Consider the following 15,249-nt stretch of genomic DNA (forward strand, 5'->3'; position numbering starts at 1 on the left):
GAGGAACAAAAGGGCCCAGTAGCTCAGAAGCAGAAACTTTGGTAAATGTAAGGTGGGTCCCCTCTCTCAGGTCAAAATAGGAAATGTTTCCTTTATCTATATCCAGGACAGTGCCCACTTGGAGTAACCCAGAACTTAGCCAGAGTATAGTCTGAGGTGTTGTACTGGCTGAGAAATATTTTTTTCCCCATCTCAAACTCAAGGCCTAAAATCCAAGTTCTATAGAGTAGGATCTCTCTTTTTTAGAGATCAGAATCTCTGCAAACTCTCAAGCCCTGTGGTTTGTTTTGTCTTATGTCCACCTCCCAGTAATACCAGTCAGAGGTGAAATGATGGGAGCCCAGGACACACATCACATGCTTGAATCTCTCAGCACACTTTTGCCAATTCTATTTGACACGTCCACTTTGAACATGCTAACACTTAGTATTGTCAGTCCTTTTATGTTAGCCATTCCAGTGGGTTTGTAGTTTGCATGGTTTTTTTTTTTGAGACAGAGTCTCAAGCTGTCGCCTTGGGTAAAGTACCATGGCATCACAGCTCACAGCAACCTCAAATTCTTGGGCTTAAGCAATTCTCTTGCCTCAACCTCCCTGGTAGCTGGGACTACAGGAATGCACAGCCATGCTCAGCTGGTTTTTCCTATTTTTAGTACAGACCGGGGTCTTACTCTCCTTCAGGCTGGTCTTGAACTCCTGAACTCAAGCAATCCACCCACCTCAGCCTCCCAGAGTGCTAGGATTACATGCATGAGCCACGGAGCCCGGCCAGACAGTTTTTTTTTTTTCTTGAAATAAGAGTCTCACTTTATCGCCCTCCGTACAGGGCTGTGGAGTCACAGCCCACAGCAACCTCCAACTCCTGGGCTTAGGCGATTCTCTTGCCTCAGCCTTCCGAGTAGCTGGGACTACTGGTGCCTGCCACAACGCCCAGCTATTTTTGCTGCATTTGGCCAGGGCTGGGTTTGAACCCGCCACCCTCTGTATACAGGCTGGTTTCTGCCTTTTTTTTTTTCTGTCGCCCTTGGTAGAGTGCCATGGGGTCATAAGTCACAGCAACCTCAAACTCTTGGGCTCAAGCAATTATCTTACATCAGCCACCCAGGTAGCTGGGACCACAGGCTCTCCCCACAACACCAGGCTTTTTTTTTTTTTTTTTGAGACAGTCTCCAGCTGTCACCCTGGCCAGAGTGTTGTGGGGTCACAGCTTACAGCAACCTCCAATTTTTAGGCTCAAGTGATCCTCTTGCCTCAGTTTTTCTATGTTTTTAGTGGGCAGAGGGGATCTCCCTTTTGCTCAGGCTGATCTCCGACTCATGAGCTCAAACAATCTACCCGCCTTGGCCTCCCAGAATGCTAGGATTACAGGTGAGAGCCACTGTGCCCGGCACAAACACAGTTTTCTTTTTTTTTTGGCAGTTTTTGGCCAGGGCTGGGTTTGAACCCGCCACCTCCAGTATATAGGGCCGGCGCCCTACTCCTGGAGCTACAGGGGCCACTCCCAGACACAGTTTTCTTAAGACAACACACCTGTGGCTCAGCGCCTGTAGCACAGTGGGTAGGGCGCCGGCCACGTATTCCGAAGCTGGCGGGTTCGGGCCTGGCCTGGGCCTACTAAACAACAGTGAGAACCGTAACCAAAAAAAAAAATAAATAAAAAATAATAGGCGGGGGCGGCGCCTGCGGCTCAGTCGGTAAGGCGCCGGCCCCATATACCGAGGGTGGCGGGTTCAAACCCGGCCCCGGCTGAACTGCAACCAAAAAATAGCTGGATGTTGTGGCAGGCGCCTGTAGTCCCAGCTACTCGGGAGGCTGAGGCAGGAGAATCGCTTAAGCCCATGAGTTGGAGGTTGCTGTGAGCTGTGTGAGGCCACGGCACTCTACCGAGGGCCATAAAGTGAGACTCTGTCTCTACAAAAAAAAAGTAATAATAATAGCCGGGCGTTGTGGCGGGCGCCTGTAGTCCCAGCTACTTGGGAGGCTGAGGCAAGAGAATCGCTTAAGCCCAAGAGTTTGAGGTGCTGTGAGCTGGGACACAAGAGCACTCTACCGAGGGCAACACAGTGAGACTCTGTCTTAAAGAAAGAAAAGAAAAAAGACAACACTTGTGATATTTCCCTCAATTGGTATTGCCTAAAGCCCAGTGCTGAACCCTGTCCACTCAAGCCCAAAGCCCTTTTCTTCCCTTGGTCTTAGGAAAAGTGCCAAAGCTTTTGAACCTGCAGGGCGCCGGGAGGGGGCAGCGCATGCCCAGAGAAGCCAGACGAGGACCCAGCGCCCAGAGAGCAAAGAACAAGCGCTTCCCGCCATTTTCTCCCGCTCGCTGCACAGTGTGTCCCTGTTGGGACTACAAGTCCCGTGAGCCCTCGCGGCGACACTTCCTACCCCTCCAGTCCCGCCTGCTCCTTCCCTCCCTCCCCGGAGGCCGAAGGCTCTGGCTACAGCCGGGCGACCAGCGGGCCAGGTAGGATTTCCGGGAGAAACTGCTGTGGAGGCGGCGGCGGCGGCGATCTGGGTGAGTTCACCTAGCGAGAGAAAGTGAGCGGGACGCGCGGGGGTTCCGGCTGCGGGTGCCGCTCAGTCTCCCGCCGGATTCTTGGCTCCGCAAGGGGGTCGCGGTCGGGCCAGAGAGTAACGGCCCAGGTCGCCGTCGCGTCGGGCCAGGGCGGGGCAGTCCTGGGCCACCGCCTCCCTCCTCGGCCCTCCCACAGCGGTCCCGCGGGAGCGTCTCCGCCCGCCGCGGACCCAGCGCAGGTTCGCCTTCTCCGCCCCCCGAGACCTGGCTGGGCCCTTTTGTCTGGGCTGCTCTGCGCCCGCTTTGTGCCGGTGCGTGGAGTTGAGTCCTTAGGGGAGCCTGCCGGGCCAGTCCCTGACGGGGAACGCTCCTTAGGGATCCGATTACAGTAACCAGATCGGATCAAAGTCCATTTTTCAAAACCGGCCTGCCTCAGACCTGCTGGCGGAACGAAGGTTTCAGAGCCAGGAAGAGTTTCTGTAGAAACCTCGAGGTTATTGTCTTAACTCTTAAACGTCTGCTCCGGGCGGCTCTTGGGCACGAATGTTTCGGCGTTTTTCTTGGTAGGATGAGTCCATGCCCCCTGCCCCGCCCTTGGAAATAGGGAAAAGATAGCATTTGCTGCGATAGGTCACAAATGTGATGGGAGGGGGCGGGGGGCAAAGAACCAATGCGAATGGCAGAATGGTTCACACACCTCCCAAATCTTGGAGGAGAGTGATTTATAGGGCATCATTCATTGCTTGCAAAAAAACCACCAGTACTTCATCTGGCCACCCAGCTCCTCGCTTCCTTCATAAGCATCCTTTTATTTCTTTTGTTTAAAATAAAAAGTCGAAAGAACAAGTCCATTAATAGAAGGATCTGCTTTAGAGAGAAACTGGAAACCTAGTGGCTTCTAGAAAGCACTTTTTTCACTAAGTAAAAGGAATGAAGTAAGTTCAGGAGAGAAGAGGTGATGGATTCTTACTGGAAACCTCTTAATTGCGTGGATTTAAAAAAAAAACTTCAGATTCATATGAGGGTACAAACAATTAAGTTACAATGTTTGCATTTGTTAAAGTCCCTGTTGTAGTTGTGCCCCTCACCCAGGAGGTGTGTCATAACCCTTACATTGTGCCTATTAAGTGGGAGCACACCAATTCCTCTTCCCTGTCCCTCTTCCCTTCCCCCTGCCAATATTCCCCTCCCTATCCTTGAATTGAGTTGAGTTTTTCTCTTGTGTGGATTTGATCAAATTTAGATAGTGGTAACTTTGTGTGTGTCCCCTTGGAAGACTTAATTGCTATAATCAGCTGGAGGTAAAGCTTTCTAAAGGCTGGCGCAAATACCCCTTTTGAAAAATTAGTATTTTAAGTCTCTAGTATGAGGACAGCCAGAACCAGGGAAGGTTATTGGAGTTACATAGGTTAATTCTATTTGCTGTAGTCAAGTAGGCAAATAAAGCCCTTTGCACATTTGCACAGTATTACTTTGATATCTCATAAGGGAAATGACTTACTCTTGAGAATCCCAGATTGTTTTAGTAATATTGTAAAGGGAGGTCAGGTCTTAATGCAGTTGTTCTTTAATTTTTTTGTGGAGACAGAGTCTCACTATACTGCCCTCGGGTAGAGTGCCGTGGCATCACACGGCGCACAGCAACCTCTAACTCTTGGGCTTACGTGATTCTCTTGCCTCAGCCTCCCAAGCAGCTGGGACTACAGGCGCCCGCCACAACGCCCGGCTATTTTTTGTTGCAGTTTGGCCGGGGCTGGGTTTGAACCCGCCACCCTCGGCATGTGGGTCCGGCGCCCTACTCACTGAGCCACAAGCGCTGCCCTTGTTCTTTAATTTTTAACCCAGCAATGAGTAGGAGGGTCTTTATAAGTTTTTTTTTTTTTGAGACAGAGCCTCAAGCTGTTGCCCTGGGTAGAGTACTATGGCTTCACAGCTCACAGCAACCTCCAACTCTTGGGCTGAAGCGATTCTCCTGCTTCCGCCTCCCAAGTAGCTGGGACTACAGGAGCCCGCCACAATGCCCGGCTATTTTTTTTTTTGGTTGCAGCCTTCATAGTTTGGCGGGCGGGCTGGATTCAAACCCGCCAGCTCAGGTGTATGTGACTGGCGCCTTAGCTGCTTGAGTTTTTCTTGGCTGTGTTTTAATTTTTTTTTTTTTTGTAGAGACAGAGTCTCACCTTATCGCCCTCGGTGGAGTGCCGTGGCGTCACACAGCTCACAGCAACCTCCAAATCCTTGGGCTTAGGCGATTCTCTTGACTCAGCCTCCCAAGTAGCTGGGACTACAGGCGCCCGCCACAACGCCCAGCTATTTTTTTGTTGCAGTTTGGCCGGGGCTGGGTTTGAACCCACCACCCTCGGCATATGGGGCCGGCGCCCTACCCGCTGAGCCACAGTACTTCTTGGCTATGTTTTGAAGACGCATCCATAGAATTGCTCTAGATGTTTTACAAAGAATTTATGAAACAGCGATTGACTGGCTGTTATTTATTCAAACATAATTGTATCAGTTTTTTTTTTAACAAGTTACTGTGCATTGTGTAATTCTCACTATAATTCTCTGAGGTGGTGGTTCTCTTGTTTTACACTTGCTAAAAACCTATACTCTAAAATGTTAGATTACTTCCCCAGGGTTATACAGTTAACCCAGATACGGAAAAAGCAGAGGAAATCATGCTCCCAAGTCTAGCTTTTTCCATTACTACAAACTTAACTACAGTTACTAATTATACAACTACCCACAGCTTTATTTACTAAAGTCTAAATATTGGAGAACAATAATAGAAATATTTTCCAATCAGACCAATTTATAAGGAACTGGAATGTCTAGAACCGTAAACAGCCTTTCCCATAAATCATACCAAACATTGGTCCCATTGCTGTGTCTTCTCATACAGTGTGATTACCTTTTGCCTAGGCAGAAGGGCGGTTTTTGTGGAGCCTGGGTGGTGGAAGTGTGGTGAGTCACTTGGTTATGGTTGTAATTTTTGCTAAAAGGTTTATTAAGAAGTATATTGGAGGCTGGGCATGGTGGCTCACTCCTGTAATCCTAGCAATACTGGGAGGCCGAGGCAGGTGGATTGCCTGAGCTCAGGAGTTCCAGATCAGCCGAAGCAAGAGTGAGACGCCATCTCTACTAAAAACAGAAAACTAGCCGGGCTTCATCGTGGCAAGTGTCAATAATCCCAGGTACTTGGGAGGCTGAGGCAAGTGGATCACTTAAGCCAAGGAGTTTGAGGTAGCTGTGAGCTATGATGATAACCAGGGTGTCAGAGTGAGACTCTATCTCAAAAAAAAAAAAAAAAGTATATTAAAGAACATAGATACAATAGACTTGGCTGCTGAAACTTAACATGGAAGACAGAACTGAAATTCAGATAGAGTACTTTTCAAAGCCTCAGGACTCATAATAGTCCTTTCTTTAGTTTCTGCTTTTATTTTTTATTTATTTATTTTTTTGTAGAGACAGAGTCTCACTTTATGGTCCTCAGTAGAGTGCTGTGGCCTCACACAGCTCACAGCAACCTCCAACTCCTGGGCTTAAGCGATTCTCTTGCCTCAGCCTCCCAAGTAGCTGGGACTACAGGCGCCCGCCACAACGCCCGGCTATAGTTTCTGCTTTTAATAAAAATTTGTAATCAGTTTCAGACCTGCAGTTAAGTCTTGGATTTATGTTAGTACATGCCATGAATGTGACATCAGAAATAGAAACTTACTTCATGTCCCGTACTTAAACTCTTCTCAGGTAAAACGTGTAACATGCCAATGGACTTGAGTCAATACAATCATGTAGTCTAGGCTTTCTTTCTTTTTTTTTTTTTTAAAGCCCCAAATAATCCTGTCCAACTTTATTTAACCCAGCATTTTCCAAATATAGTGGATCATGGAAGTCTCTGAATACCTTGTGGGACCGTGTTCCACAGGACATCGGTTTGGGAAGTGCTATGGTGGAAGGCAGTGAGGAGGGGAGTCTTTGAAAATAGAGAAAGGCATCTCCAGGAGACAGCAGCGGGCAGGGAAGCCTGCAGAGAGTCCAGCGCCCAGGAGGGGAGAAGGGAGGATGCTTTGGTGTGGGGCCCACAACAGAGGGGAAAGGTGTGTGTGAGGGACTCAAGGAGAGGAGAAGGCAGAGGACCAGGGTGCTGTTTGGATGTGGAGGAGAAACAGAAGGAGGCAGAGGTGAGCCTGAAAATTTACGTTGGGGGAGCTAGGCAAATGGGGGTGCTGAGAGAAGTGCCCACTCACTCCATCACCTCTTCCCAGCTGTGGGACTTCGGGGGTCTAAGCCTTGTGGCTTCCCTGAGCAGGGGCCTGGGCAGGGGAAGATGGGGACAGATGCTTCCTGGAGAAGAGCAGCTCTCAGAAGGCACAAGGACGTCTGTCCCCACTATGCACAGACCGTGTGATTGTAAAATCGACAGCAGTTGTCCAGGGCTTCTGGGCTCAACTCCGGGCTGATGCTCTGGAAGGCCTTGTGGCAGCACTGATACACCTCAAAGCTGCTGCTGCTGAGCGCTGTGTTTAGGAGGGATGTGCAGTTGACCTCGGGCTCCCTGGGCACATAGAGGACCCTTGCCACGCAGGCATTCACCAGGGACACACAGGCCCCAGTGAACAGTGCCCGGAGCACGATCTGGGAGAAGTCGCTCTTCCGTTGGGGGGCCATGGAGGCTGTGAACTGTTTCGGTGTTCTTGGACTTGGCACTCAGTTGAACTGCCTTGGGGAGAGCTTGAGCAGGAGTGTGGAGAACTTTGGGCATTGTCTGGGGCCCCAGACTGAGCCACTGAGCTGGGCGCAGGAAGCCATTGTGAAAGAACTGCCCCCTAGTCTAGGCTTTCTAACTAGCAGAAGCCTGTTTTAAATCTCTCTTTTATTATGCCATCTTATTGGCAAGAATTTTTTTCCTTGTGTTGTTTGCTGTTGATTCTAAATCCCATTCATTCATTCAGTCAACAAATACTTATTAATCCTGTTATGTTCTAGGTACTGTTCTTGACCCTGAGGGAAAAGCCATGAAAACAAGTCTTTTCCTTCTGGAGGTTTACAGAGTGATTAGGATTGGATGAGACGGGGGAGGAGTCTGACAGTAAATAAGCACTAAATAAACAAAATCCCTTTTATTAATTGTGCTACCTTGAGCAACTCAACCTCTTTGAGTTTTAGTTTTCTCATCGTTAACATGGTTGTAATGATTCCTGCTCTACCTAACTTGTGAAATTATTTCTAAGAGCAAATAGGATAAGTACTTGGATCTGTTAAATGCTTCCAATTCTTGTTGTAAGTCATTTTTACTACTATTAGAAAGGAAGGAGAATTGGAAGATTATAAGGAAAGAAGCAAATGGATGGACTCTTTGGCCTAAAAGAGTCTGTAAAACTTTGATAGACTGGCTTGGCACCCGTAGCCCATTGGTTACAGTGCCAGCCACATAACATCGGGGCCGGGCCTGCTAAATAACAATGACAACTCCATTAAAAGAAAAATAGTTGGTTGGCTTGGCGCCTGTAGCACTGTGGTTACGGCACCAGGCACATACACCGAGGCTGGCGGTTTCGAACCTGGCCCTGGCCAGCTAAAACAACAATGATAACTGCAAAAAAAAAATAGCTGGGGCATTGTGGTGGGCGCCTGTAGTCCCAGGTACTTGGGAGGCTGAGGCTAGAGAATCTCTTAAGCCCAAGAGTTTGAGGTTGTGTGAGCTGTGATGCCATAGCACTATACCAAGGGTGACATAAAACTCAGTCTCAAAAAAAAAAACTTTGATAGATTGTTGTCATGTCTTCCCAGGGGCTACCATAACTATTTATGTAGACCTTTTCCATAGCATTTATTTATTTATTTATTTATCTACCGTTGAAGCAGAATCTCACTTTGTTGCCCTGGTAGAGTGCTGTGGTGTCATAGCTCACAGTGACCTCAGACTTCTGGGCTCAGGCGATTCTCTTGCCTCAGCCTCCTGAATAGCGGGATTATAGGCGCCTGCCACAACGCCTGGTTATTTTTAGAGATGGTTTTTTTTTTTTTTTTTTGAGACAGAGCCTGAAGCTGTCACCCTGGGTAGAATGCCATGGCGTCATAGCTCACAGCAACTTCAAACTCTCGGGCTTAGGTGATTCTCTTGCCTCACCTCCCAAGCAGCTGGGACTACAGGCACCCGCCACAATGCCTGGCTATTTTTTGGTTGCAGCCGTCATTGTTGTTTGGTGGGCCCGGGCTGGATTCAAACCTGCCAGCTCAGGTGTATGTGGCTGGCGCTTTAGCTGCTTGAGCCACAGGCACTGAGCCTAGAGATGGGGGTCTTACTGTAGCTCAGGCTAGTCTCGAAGTTGTGAGCTCAGGCAATCCGCCTGCCTCAGCCTCCCAGAGTGCTGGAATAATATGGCACCAAGCCTGGCCCCATAGCATTTATCAAATTAGACTGTTTTTCATTTAATTTTGTCTCAGCTGTCTTTTTCCTTTTTCCTTTTTTTGAGACAAAATCTCACTCTGTTGTCCTGGATAGAGTACAGTAGTATCATGGCTCACAGCAACCTCAAACTCTTGGGCTCAAGCAATTCTCTTGCCTAAGCCTCCTGAGTAGCTGGAACTACAGGCACCCACCACAAATGGCGTAATTTTAGAGACAGGGTCTCGTTCTTACTCAGGCTGGTCTCCAACCCATGAGCTCAGGGGTAATCAGCTGCTGGGATTACAGGCATGAGCCACCAAGCCCGGCACTTTTTTCTTTTTTCTTAGAGACAGAGTCTGGCTGTGTTCAGGCTGGACTTGAATTCCTGACTCATTCGATCCTCCCACCTCAGACCTCAGTCTCCCTGATAGTTGGAAATTTTTTTTTTTTTTCCATTCATTTGTTTTTTGTTTTTGTTGAGACAGTTTCACTTTATTGCCTGTGGTGGAGTGCTATGGTGTCATAGCTCACAGCAACCTCAAACTCTTGGGCTCAAGAGATTCTCTTGCCTCAGCCTCCCAAGTAGCTGCGACTACAGGCACCCGCCACAGTACCCCACATTTTTTTAGAGATGAGGTCTCACTCTGGATCAGGCTGGTCTCGAACCTGTGAGCTTGGGCAATCCACCTGCCTCAGCCTCCCAAGTGCTATGATTATAGGCATGAGCAACCGTGCCCAGCGGATAGTTGGAACTTTATAAATGCTTGCTGAATTAGTGAATGAATAACACAAATGCAGTTTTATTTATTTTTGCAGGGTAAGAAAGAGATTTTATTTAGGAAGAACAAAGAAACAATTTAAGAGCACTTCCAAAGAGAGTTGGAAGTGGGTCCCTCTCATGAAGGAAAGGTGAGAGAGAGACCATAAATGCAGTTTTAGAGAATAACATAACCAAAATGATTTTTTTTTTTTTTTGAGATAGAGTCTCACTATGTTACCCTTGGAAGAGTGCTATGGCATCACAGCTCACAGCAACCTCAAACTCTCGGGCTTAAGCAATTCTCTTCCTCAGCCTCCTAAGTAGCTGGGACTCCAGGCACCCACCACAATGCCCAGCTATTTTTTTGTTATTGTTGTTGTTGTTTAGGAGGCCCTTGGCGGGTTTGACCCCACCAGCCTCAGTGTATGTGGCTAGCGCCCTAACTATTGGTCTGTGGGTGCCAGGCCCAAACAAAATGATTCTTTTATTCAGCAAGTTATTTTTGTTTTGTTCATTGTGTTCTAGAATCTGTATTATATTCTGATGATACAAAGATGTTAAGGTATATGACCTCTGCCTCAAATCTTACACTATATTAAAGCATGTAACAGTGTGGGGAGTGTTATAAAACAAATAGGGACTGAAAGATTCTGTTCTGCTAAGCAATGATGGAAGGCGGGTATGATTTTGATTTTGCAATTTGCTCTTGAGGGCTGAGTAGGAATTCAGGTAAATCAGTTGCTATAAGGTTATTCTAGGTAGAAGAAGCAGCTAGAGCATAAGAATGAAGTTGTAAAAATGTAAGGTTTGTGTCTCAGAAAGAATGAGTAGTCTGGTGTGGCTAAAGTATATCGAAACTGGTCTTTAACATATTTTTAACATATTTTGATTGATGTACCTTCTCTTGAAATTTTGGGGAAAGCAATGGATATCCACCCCCAGAAAACAGTACATAGCAAACATTTGTGTATAATTTTAGAAAGTTAAGGGCTACTCGAGGGTCCTTGGACCCCTGGGTGGTTGTTGTAGCTATTGAAGGGAAAGGTTGTTGAGCTGGGTGCTGAGAATAATTTTTGCTGTAAGATTTTAGGCTTTAGGCTTGGTGCCCGTAGCACAGTTGTTACAGCGCCAGCCACATACACCGAGGCTGGTGGGTTTGAACCTGGCCTGGGCCAGCTAAACAGTGACAAGTGCAACAAAAAATAGCTGGGCATTGTCGCGGGCACCTGTAGTCCCAGCTACTTGGGAAGTTGAGGCGAGAGAATCGCTTGAGCCCAAGAGTTTGAGGTTGCTGTGAGCTGTGACACCATGGTACTGTACTGAGGGCAACATAGTGAGATTGTGTCTCAAAAAAAAAAAAAAAATGGGCGCCGGCCCCACATTCCGAGGGTGGCAAGTTCGAACCTGGCCCTGGCCAAACTGCAACAAAAAAATAGCTGGATGTTGTGGTGGGTGGCTGTAGTCCCAGCTACTTGGGAGGCTGAGGCAAGAGAATCTCTTGAGCCCAAGAGCTGGAGGTTGCCGTGAGCTGTGACACCATGGCACTCTACCGAGGCAACAGAGTGAGACTCTGTCTCTAAAAAAAAGAAGATTTTAGGCTTTAGATTAGAAAATTATTAAGCCGGGCGGCACCTGTGGCTCAGTCGGTAAGGCGCCGGCCCCATATGCCGAGGGTGGCGGGTTCAAACCCGGCCCCGGCCAAACTGCAACAAAAAATAAAAATAGCCAGGCGTTGTGGCGGGCGCCTGTAGTCCCAGCTACTCGGGAGGCTGAGGCAAGAGAATCGCTTAAGCCCAGGAGTTGGAGGTTGCTGTGAGCTGTGTGAGGCCACGGCACTCTACCGAGGGCCATAAAGTGAGACTCTGTCTCTACAAAAAAAAAAAAAAAAAAAAAAAGAAAATTATTAAGCCATCAAGACTTTTTAAACAGGTGACATAATCTGATTCCTTTAAAAAATTGCTTGTAATCTCAAAGGTAAATTGGAGCATTTAGAGGAAATATTTATTTATTTATTTATTTTGAGACAGAGTCTCATTATGTCACCCTCGGTAAAGTGCAGTGGTGTTGCAGCTCATAGCAACTTCCAACTCTTGGGCTCAAGCAATTCTCTTGCCTCAGCCTCCCGAGTAGCTGGGACTACTGGCACCCACCACAACGCCTGGCTATTTTTTTTTTTTTTTTTTATTGTAGTTGTCATTGGTGTATGGCAGGCCTGGGCAGAGCTTGAACCCATCGGCCTCAGTGTATGTGGCTGGCACTGTAAACACTGAGCTATGGGTGCCGAGTCTTAGAGCCGTGGCATCATAGCTCACAACAACCTCCAACTCGAGCTCAAGCGATCCTCTTGCCTCAGTTTTTCTATTTTTAGTAGAGATGAGTGGGGGGGGTCTCTCTTTTTGTTCAGGCTGGTCTCGAACTCATGAGCTCAAGCAATCCCCATGCCTTGGCCTCTCAGAGTGCTAGTGTTACAGGTGTGATCCACTGCCCGGCGTAGAGGAGATATTTAGATAGCAAGTGCTAACAGGAGGCAGGATTGGGGGCTTGTTCCGTTTTGATATTAAAGGATGGGAGCGATTTGACATATTAGAAGGGAATGAGAAAGCAGCTGGCATAGAGGCAGCTGTTAAACATCTGCACAAGAGAGAAGTAGATAATGAAGCAACCTCAGGAGGAAATAGAACCAAAAGCTTATGGAGGGGTGAACCTTGAAAAGGAAACATGAAGAAAGGGATGAGAGGAAGAATGTTTGGAAGTGATGGGAGGTGGAAGATGACATAGGAATTGTCATTACTAATTGTTTATTCTGTATCCAGGCATAGTTCTAGCTGCTGTTCTATGAGTTACAATAATTTAAATTTTTTTTTTTGAGACAGAGCCTCAAGCTATTGCCCTGGGTAGAGCGCTATGATGTCACAGCTCACAGCAACCTCCAACTCCTGGGCTCAAGCAGTTCTCCTGCCTCCACCTCCAAGTAGCTGGGACTACAGGCGCCTGCCACACCACCTGGCTATTCTTTGGTTGCAGCCATCATTGTTGTTTGGCGGGCCCGGTCTGGATTTGAACCCGCCAGCTCAAGTGTATGTGGCTGGCGCCTTAGCCACTTGAGCCACAGGCACCGAGCCACTTTATTTAATTTTATAATAATTCCAAAGAATAAGTGAGTATCCCCATTTGATAGTTGAAGAACGCTGGGTGTAGTGGCTCACACCTATAATCACAGGAGTTTGGGAGGCTGAGGTGGGTAGGGGTGAGGGATGGTTGTCACTTGAGCCTGTGAGTCCAAGACTGCAGTGAGCTATTTTTGTGCTATTACATTCCAGCCTGTGAGACAAAGCAAGACCCTGTCTTTTAAAAAAATAGCTGGGCTTGGTGGCATGTTCTTATAGTCCTAGCTATTCTGGAGGCTGAGGTGCAAGTATGGTTGAGCTCAGGAGTTTGAGGTTACAGTGAGCTATAATTGGGCCAATGCCTGGGATACAGAGGGAGACATTGTGTCTAAACAAGCAAACAAAAAAATTAATTTTCCCAGGCATGGTGGCTTAGGCCTATAATCCTAGCATTCTGGGAGGCACAGGCAGGTGTTTTGCCTGAGCTCATGGGTTCCAGACCAGCCTGAGTAAGAGTGAGACCCTTTCTCTAAAAATAGCTGGGCATTGTAGCAGGTGCCTGTAGTCCCACCTACATGGGAGGCTGAGGGAAGAGAATCACTTGAGTCCAAGAGTTTGAGGTTGCTGTGAATGAACTATGATGCCATAAGCACTCTACCAAGGGCAACAAAGTGAGACTGTGTCTCAAAAAACAAACATACAAACATAAATAAAAGTGAAAAACTGAGGCAAGAGGAATATTTGAGCCCAATAATTTAACATTGCTATTGAACCATGAGGCCATGGCACTCTACCAAGGGCAACAAAGTGTGATTCTGTTTAAAAAAAAAAAGATTAATTTTCCCCCTCCGGTGACTTGAGATTATATATTGGTATATTCTTCCATATTTTTATGTGTGTCAGGTTTATTCTTTTTTTCTGTTAGATAATATTTTACCATTATTTCATCTCAGAAGTTTAAAATGCAAAGGAAGGTGGCACAGTGGCTCACAGCTGTAATCTTAGCACTCTAGAAGGCCTATATGGAAAGATTGCTTACAGTCAGGAGTACTGTACTCAGTGGTTAGGGCCCCAGCCACATACACTGGGGCTGGCCAGTTCGAACCCAGCCTGGGCCTACTAAACAATAATGACGACAACAACAAAAAAATAGCTGGGAAAAAAAAAAAAAAGAAAATTGCTGGGGGTTGTGGCAGGCACCTGTAGTTCCCGCTACTTGGGAAGCTGAGGCAAGAGAATCACGTAAGCCCAAGAGTTTGAGGTTGCTGTGAGCTATGATGCTGAGGTACACTACTGAGGGCAACATAATAAGACTGTCTCAAAAAACAACTAAATAAATAAATAAAATAGAAAAATTAGCTAGGCCTAGTGGCAGACGCCTGTAGTCCTAGCTGTTCAGGATGCTGAGGCAGGAGTGTTACATGTCTCAAAAAATAAAATAAAATAAAGTACAAAATAAAATGCAAAGAATTTCAGAAGTAATTAATAACAGCTCCTCCACAGAAGGATCCAGAGAATATCTTTGGCTTCAGATAGCTTTAATACAAGAAATATGCCTGGGCAATGCCTGTGGCTCAGTGGGTAGAGCGCTGGTCCCATGTACCGAGAGTGGAAGGTTTGAACCTGGGCCTGGCCAAACTGCAACAAAAAAATAGCCAGGCGTTGTAGCAGGCACCTGTAGTCCCAGCTACTTGGGAGGCCGAGGCAAGGGAATCACCTAAGCCCCAGGAGTTGGAGGTTACTGTGAGCTGTGATGCTTCAGCACTCTACTGAGGGTGATAAACTGAGACTCTGTCTCAAAAAGAAAAAAAGAAAAGAAATATGCAAAGAGAGCACCCTCAATAAGAGCTAAGAAGTAGGTAAAACTCTAGTATTGTGAACAGAAGGTTAAAAAGCCTGGCTAGATGTGATGGCTCATGCCTTTTATCTCAGCACTCTGGAGGCTGAGGTGGGTGGGAGGATCACTTGTAGCCAAAAGTTCAAGACCAACCTGGGAGGCCAGGGGCAGTGACTCACTTCTGGAATCCTAGCACTCTGGGAGGCTGAGGCAAGCGGATTGCTTGACCTCAGGTGTTCAAGACCAGCATGAGCAACAGTTGACCCCGTCTGTACTACAAATGGAAAACTAAGACAAGAAGATCACTTGAGCCCAAGAGTTTGAGGTTTTTGTGAGCTGTGACGCCAAGGCACTCTACTGGGCAGGAGGGGGCGGTGAGAGTCCATCTCAAAAAATAAAAATAAAATAAAATAAAATAATAATAGGTGGGCATTGAGGATGGCGCCTATAGTCCCAGCTACTTGGGAGACTGAGGCAAGAGGATTGCTTGAGTCCAGGAGTTTGAGGTTGCTGTGAATTGTGCTGACACCATGGCACTCAACACCAGGGCCACAAAGTGAGATCCTTTCTGGGGGGCGGGGTGGGGGGGAACAACCTAGCAATACAGCAAGACCTTATCTCTACAGAAACTAAGAACAATTAG

General features: G+C 47.1%; 1 protein-coding gene across 15 annotated transcripts in view; it reads left to right on the top strand.

Moving 5' to 3' along the window:
• The first annotated feature begins 2,300 nt into the window (after nucleotides 1–2,300).
• PHACTR4 (phosphatase and actin regulator 4) overlaps nucleotides 2,301–15,249 on the top strand; it is a 117,381-nt gene continuing 104,432 nt past the window's right edge. For 5 of the 15 annotated variants that reach the window (XM_053576194.1, XM_053576199.1, XM_053576186.1 and 2 more), the window contains exon 1: nucleotides 2,301–2,514. The gene's annotated coding sequence lies outside the window, so the exon portion shown is untranslated. Of the gene's footprint in view, nucleotides 2,515–2,801; nucleotides 3,078–15,249 lie in introns of those variants that run through there. The other 10 variants (XM_053576185.1, XM_053576189.1, XM_053576203.1 and 7 more) reach the window with 6 other exon arrangements.

Source organism: Nycticebus coucang, chromosome 22 (assembly GCF_027406575.1).
Source record: "Nycticebus coucang isolate mNycCou1 chromosome 22, mNycCou1.pri, whole genome shotgun sequence".
Taxonomy (NCBI): domain Eukaryota; kingdom Metazoa; phylum Chordata; class Mammalia; order Primates; family Lorisidae; genus Nycticebus; species Nycticebus coucang.